The sequence below is a fragment of the Equus caballus genome, chromosome 5 (genome assembly GCF_041296265.1).
Source record: "Equus caballus isolate H_3958 breed thoroughbred chromosome 5, TB-T2T, whole genome shotgun sequence".
Taxonomy (NCBI): domain Eukaryota; kingdom Metazoa; phylum Chordata; class Mammalia; order Perissodactyla; family Equidae; genus Equus; species Equus caballus.
Genome location: NC_091688.1, coordinates 2,071,251 through 2,078,431, shown reverse-complemented (window position 1 = coordinate 2,078,431; position 7,181 = coordinate 2,071,251). Strand labels below are relative to the sequence as shown.

Sequence of the window (7,181 nt, the reverse complement as noted above, 5' to 3'; positions counted from 1 at the left end):
ATTTACCTCAGGGCTGTAAGCGTTTACTCGTCAGTCTAGTACCCTGACTGGAGTGTCCTGTAGCCCTCGCTCCTAGCACAGCACCTGTCCTGAGCAGGCCCTCATGGAATATCGTTAAAGGAATGAAGGCTGGGAGGAGCCGTCACATCTAATGGGGGTGGAAGTGGGCAGTGGTCAGGAGCAGCAGAGACGTCACCTTGGAGAGCTGGGCCTTCCTTGACGTGGGAGTTCTCCATTCAATGTTTACCAAGTACCTATTACATGCCAGGCACCAGGCTGGGGGACGCTGGGTGGACAAAGATGGCTGACACCATATTTACTTTCAATGAACCCCATGGGATGGAGGACACATTCCGGGATGAGGGGGCTACATAAACAAAAGGCCGGTTCCTGGAAGTGCCTGATGTGTTTGAGGGGCTGTGGTGTGTGAGGCTGGAGATTAGGCTGTGAAGGGTCACAGATCAAAACACGGAACATTGCAGGGTGATATGGCCTTTACACCTTGCCCTTCTCAGGCCTGCCAAGCTAGAGTTTGGACTTTATCCTGGAAGCAGCAGAGCAATCAGTCATTGGACACTCTAACACAGATGAGTGCCGTGATTGAATGTGCGTTTCAGAAAGTTTCCTTGTGGAGGATGGGCAGGAATCCTTGGAGACTGGAGAGAAGTTAGAAGGCTACTGCAACAGTCCTAGCAAGAGACAGTGAGAGCCTTGGGCACAGGCATGAGGAGGGGACAGATGTGAGATATTCTGGAGATTAGATACAACAGACCAGGGTGACCAATTGTCTGTGGAGGGTGAGGAAGAAGGAATGGTTAGGGATGACTGAGATGTTCAGGTAATGCTTTCAGTTGAAACTGGGAAGGATTTGGTTTGGGTGGCAGGTATGGGTAATGAGTTCAAGTTGTATATTCTGAGAAGGAGGGATCACGAGGACATTGGATGGGGAAATCCTGTAGGAAATTGGACACATGGATCCAGAGTTCAGGGGAGAACTAAGGGTCAGAAATAAAGGTTAGGGAGGTCATTGGCATTTGGGTGGGGAATGAAGCCTTGGAGAGAATGAGGCCCCTAATGGGAGTGTATTGAGGGACAACAGTCCCAAGACAGAACCCCGAGGCAAGGACAGAGTCCTTTCTTCAGAGCTGGTGGGACAGAAGCACCAAGAGACACCAAAACTGGCCAGAGAAATAGAAGGAGGATCACGGACGCTAAGAGAGGACTGTGTTTCAGGCCAGGGACCAGGGAGGGGCACCTGGTCTGCTCTGGAGGTCAGGGGAAATTTACCTGAGGGGCCATGTCTCGACTGGTCTTGGGGGATGAGCAGGAGACGGTGAATGGGATAATGCCTGGAAAGGGGAGGTCAGATCTGGCGCTTAGGATGGCCGTAGCCTTCGGCAGGGAAGAGTCGATGGTGGGGACAGTAGATGTACTGCGTAGACTGCAGAGGGAGTGGAAGGCGAGAAAGTGTAAGCAGCAAGTGGCAACCATTATTTTATTTTATTTTTTTTAAAAAAGTGGCTATCCTTCGCCCACGTTCTTTTTTTTTTTTTTTAAAGATTGGCACCTGAGCTAACAACTGTTGCCAATCTTTTTTTTTTTTTTTCTGCTTTATCTCCCCACCCCCCGCCCTGTACACAGTTGTATATCTTAGTTGCAGGTCCTTCTAGTTGTGGGATGTGGGACACCGCCTCAACGTGGCCTGACGAACGGTGCCATGGCCGCGCCCAGGATCCGAACCCTGGGCCGCTGCAGCGGGGCACACGAACGTAACCACTCGGCCACGGAGCCAGCCCCAGCAACCATTATTTTTTGGAGTTTGCTACTGAAGGGAAGGAAAGAGAGAAAAAGATGGGTCGATAGTTGAAAGGAGGCGTCTTCTTAGGATGGGTGAGACTCAACCACGTTTACCAGCAGAAGGCCAGGGAGGCGAGAGGCTCAGACTTGAGGCGACAGTGGATGGGGCAAGCCCATGGGGCGGTGGAGGGAGGCGGCCCGAGCTTCAGTCACACCGCACTTCTGTGTCAGGCACGTCTGTGCCTCTGAGCTGTGCTACCCCGTGCCCTTCACCTGGACGGCCTGGTCATCCCGTGAGCATTTATCAGCAGCTCTGGGGGTGGGGACAGTGCCGCGAGCTGGCCTGCAAAGGTGAACGAGACCTAGGCTCCCCTCTCAAGGACCTGGTCCAAAAGGTTGAAGAGACAAACAAGAAATTTCAGGTCAGTGTGGTGAGTGTCACAAACAGCGTCAGTACTGGACACGACGGGAGACACTGGAGGTCCCAAACCCAGCCGAGGGGCGTGGGGGACTCCCTGGAGGAGGTGGCTTTGGAGCCGAGACCTAGGGTGGGAGATAGCGGTGGGGGGCAGAGCAGGGGAGGAGGCCATCCCTAACCCTACAAATCCCCTCCCCGATTTCATCTAAACCCTCCACACCCTGGAGCACTGGAGTCATGTCCTCTGGGGGGAACCTGAGGGTCCTCCTGCCCCCCTACTCCCTGCTCCCAGCACCTGGGGTTTGTGCCTATTGGATCAACACCCCGTCCTGTCTCATATCGGTGTTTACCCTCTTGTTCACCAGGAACTTCTAAAGAGGACAGACGGAGCTTAACCACCCTGTTTCTCCTAAAGTATCTAGTGCAGCGCTCAGCACAGGGTCAATACTTCAAAGCATCTTTTGATATGACATTTTCTCAGGGCCCAAGGGCCACTATCATGGCTAATAAATTCTCAAGGGGGTCACTGGCAGGGTTAAGGCATAGAGGTAAAAAGGGAAAGGAAAAGTAGGCATAGGAAGAAAAATAAGGCTGAGTGAGAGGGCTGGGGTGGGGGTGGGAGGAAGCACAGAGATGAAGACAGAAGTGCACACACAGCGGGAGGGGGACATTCCAAACAAACTCTACCCAGGACTCTGCTCTGTGAAACCTTGCCTCTGGATTCTTCTCCATGGTAGGAGAGGTCCCATTCTCCTTCTTCTTTAGGGCCCTCCCACTGGCATCGATTCCCAGGCATATTCAATGATACAGCATCCCAGGTGCATTTTCTGAGAAGCCGGGAGAAGCTGAGAGAAAGAAGGGAGAAAAAAAAAGCCCTACAGACCCAACAATTTTCCTACTTTACGCGGTGGGCCCAGACGGAATTCACATCTCCTTCCCTTGAGAGTCTGAAGGAGGGAAGCTGGTGGCTGTGTCACTCTTCCGAATTGGGTATATAACTCACAAGCAGTTCTCTAGCACAGCAAAACTAACTTTGTTTTGCAGCTGGATAAATAAAGTTAGGAAGAAAAAAAGCTGGCATTACACATTTTCGAATTAACACCAAGTCTTTAAACTCCACCCCTTTCAGGAAACGTCCCTTAACACAGGGGGAGGTGGTGCCTTTGCTCCCTCCCCAATGCCTCCTCACCACAACATGAAACCCGTGAGAGCGCAGTTACCCCCCACTTGTCAGCTTGACCTCGCCTTCCGGTCATTTCTGGACCCTTAGCTGAATTCTTTGCTGATATCAATAGAATATCAAAAGAGGCTATGTGAAAGAACTCTAAAAACAATGGAAATCACGGACAGTAACGACGGTCTCTGAGGGTGTCAGTGTCGCTGGTCCAAGCCTGAAAATCCCTAGAAAACAGAACAAAGCCTCTGAATTTCTTCTGTAGGAAACAGCATAGTATTATACATTGGTGATTTAATTGTAATTGAAAAAGAAATTTTTTTCCAGCCAGTTATCATAAAATATACAAGAGTGGAAACAAAACTTCTGGCTTAAAATTCGGAGCAATATGTATCCTACAAGGCGTTGGTCAAACCAACCAGAATCTTATACGGTTATACCCGCGGTCGACTTGATGAGCTCGTGTCAACTAAGCTACATCTTTCCCACAGGGCGGCTAGGAATAAAGCCATCAGTTCCCTCCTCTTTCTCTAGTATGTACTCCACATCAATTTTCATAAGCCCAGAAAAAGTACGTTTATCAAAGATCAATCAAATTATTTTAGGTTAAAAATATTAGCAGAGGAGGAAAGAAGTAACTGGGTGTAGATTCCAAAGACGACCATTACACGAAGTTATTACCGAGGTGTGTTTGTGACAGGTCACTCCTGGCCTGGATAGCTGCTGAGCCCCACGCACATAACCGCAGTAGCTCACATCTTCTCACGTCATCTCTGAGAAAACAGTGTGCTGTGGAGGCCACAGCGAGGGCTGACATGTGCCAGGAGCTTTCCTCAGTCAGTCTAGAGGCCACAGAGCCTTGTTCTATGGCCTTTTCATGGGTTTTCCTCTGGATGATGAATACCTTCTGATGATATCTCATTATCAAGGACGAAATTTCTTTGCCCAGAATAATAGTCTTGGTGAAGAGGTATTTCTAACCATCATTTCACTGGCTGTCTTTGGTGAATTTTAGGGCCTTGAGAGGTAGTGGGGTTCGCGAACGCTGCCAAATTCAATACACAGATAGCCTGCATTTTATTTTCAAAGATAACTTTTCCTCTAACTGTCAATCCCCACAAAGGCGGTAACTATGGGGTCATTTAACAACAGCTCAAAGCATAGTTTGATCAACTGTCTTTTTCGTTTACTCCACCCACCACACACTAGATGTGAAAGGAATGAGTCGCTCTTATTTTTAAAGATGTTGAAAGCGAGGGCTAGAAAGGAAGCATTATAAGGGTTTTCTCAGGAAGCTCCAGCTGTGCGTTTAGGAGACTGAAAGGCTAGAACCCAGAAATCCCCGACCTTTCTTCTTCCATCGCAGTCACGCTGCAGCTTGCTTCCCACCTGTCCCGACCTGGGGTTGTCAGTGCTCCCTCCAACTTAAAGGGCCTCTCTTTATTTCACCTGCTGGAAGACGTAACACGCCATCGGATGGCTCCGTGCTTGCGTGAAATATTTCTTTAGGGAAAAGGGATACTGACTTGGGGCAATGATGTCGCAGTGAAATAGAAGGAAGGGGAAGTTGCCTTGAGATGAAATGATCATAACGAGGTGTTACTGGGATACGAAATGTCATTAACTTAGGGGAATAGAGGTGGCAGGGCTGAGACAACTGTAATGGCTAAAAACACAATCTAGGGCAGGTCAGGCAGAAAATATACGTTTGAACACAAATAAAATTTGCAAATTTTATTTGAGATAGCCCTGAGTGGCTACGGCCAAGACTGGGAAGCCATCTATCTGGTGGGAAAATGACCACACAAGATAACAAAAAAGCACAGTCTTTTTGGTTGACCAACATAACCACCACCGGGTTTGCGAAAACAGAACCATCTGTGGTGTGAGGAACCAGGGAAAGAGATTCTGTATTTATAGAATCCTGAGTGGGAAAACCACCCACATTAACAAACTTTTTCCCCCAGTTCACTAATCTGAAATTTACTTTTCTTCTAGTTTCTCTGCTGTCAACGTGCACTGTGTTTAAAAAAAGAGCCAATTTAAAAGCAGACAGACTTGCTACGACTAATTTAAGAACTCCAAAAGTAGGCTGTTTTCCAAAAATACACTGCAGTTGACAATCCTGTCAGCTCAGTCTAAAGGGTTATGATACAACTCCAGCCCCTGAGGCTGATGAGACGCCACTGCGCGTCCATGCAGAGCAGGGGAGGCCGCACAAGAGTTCCACACCCCCTGTGCTTGGTGTGGGGCTTCAAGAAGAAAACGTTCTATAAGCAACTGTTTCCAAAGGCTGTGTCTGAAACAGCCCACCTCAATAACTCTGATTGTTTCCTCTTGGTTTTTAAAATGGAAGCTGTTGCAAGAAAAAAAATTATATCATGGGCCAAGAGTGCTAGCCCCTGATATAGCCCAGATACTGCGCTAGCCCAGACACTGCATGCTCCTTTTAAAGCACATATTTCTTAACGAAAACATGTTTACATGCTTTGGTAAAATTATTTTAGAAAAGCTATCTTTTGGTAGCGTTGCTTTTACAGAAATACCTCTGTGTATTATAATTACTCTGTATTATGGTGGAGGAGGTTAGAAATCAAAGGAAGTGATGATTCTCTTCCAAAAGCCTACCAAGGGATGACAGGATCACATTTCACCAAGTGAATTCAATTAATTTTACCCTGAATTCAGTTTAAGGGAGAATGGGGTGGCAAAAATAAATGACATCACCATTAACTGGGCGTCTATGTGCCAGGTAACGCGCTAAGCGCGTTATAGCCTGTATCTCATTTAATCTTCTCAGCAACGATGCACATTGTCGTCTTCATTTTATATAAGGCACTGAGGTTCAGAAAGGTTAAGAAACTCGCTGCAGGTCACACAGCTAATAAATGGCCAGGAACAAGAAGTAACTCAGACAGTCGCCTTTGGTTTCCTGTTAAATAGAATATGCAGTCTATGTCTTGGAGGTTTTGGTCAGCAGTCCGGCTGATTAATGACTCTGCGTCCCTCCTGCTAAATTATTCAAGCAGCCTCTTGTACCAAGTGTGTCCTGGCTCCTCAGAATTGTCTTTAATGAGAACCTGGGGCTAGAAACTCTGCTGGGTGACTTGCGCGCCTTGGCTCCCCGCATCCTTACGACAACTCCAGGCGACAGGGCGCCCCGGCCTGCAGGTGAGGCAGGTGTCCGGGGCGGTCGCGAGCGTCGCCGAGGCCGCCGCGCCCCACCGGACGCGACCCGAGGCCGGAGCGCGCCCCCCGACGCCCGCGGGCCCGCGCTGGCCAACAGTCGCCGAGCGTCAACTGCCCGGGCGCCCGCACTTCGACGAGGGCGCGGGGTCGCCGCCGCCTCCCGTCCGCGCAGCGGGCCCCCGCCCGGTCACCGCGCGGGCAGGCAGGAGCTGCCCGGGCCGGGCGTGCGCCGTGCAGGCGGGAGCGCGGAGCTGCAGGGGCGGGGGGGCCGGCGGGGGGAGGGGCGTGCGCGGGGGGCGGGGGGCGGGGGGCCGGCCCGAGGGGTCGTGCGCGCGGCAGGCTGGTCTGCAGCGGGAGGGCATGCGCGGGGGGAGGGGGGCGGGCCTGCGGGGGAGCGTGCAAGTGGCGGGCGGACCTGAGGGGAGGGCGTGCGTGCGGGTGGGAGGGGCGGTGGGGGGGCGTGCATGCGGAGGGCGGGCCTGCGGGGGGGGGGGGCGTGCGTGCCGGGGGCGGGGCGGCGGGGGGGCGTGCGTGCTGGGGTCGGGGGTGGGGCGTGCGTGCGGAGAGCGGACCTGCGGGGGGCAGGGGGGCGGGGGGGGGCGT

General features: G+C 51.2%; 1 long non-coding RNA gene across 1 annotated transcript; it reads right to left on the bottom strand.

Annotated features, from left to right (window-relative positions):
• Positions 1-3,227: 3,227 nt before the first annotated feature.
• LOC138924194 (uncharacterized) lies at positions 3,228-6,590 on the bottom strand. Its single transcript, XR_011438945.1, has 2 exons — positions 4,071-6,590; positions 3,228-3,616 (listed from the first exon to the last, which is right to left on the bottom strand). It is a non-coding gene; the product is annotated as an uncharacterized lncRNA (long non-coding RNA).
• Positions 6,591-7,181: the final 591 nt, after the last annotated feature.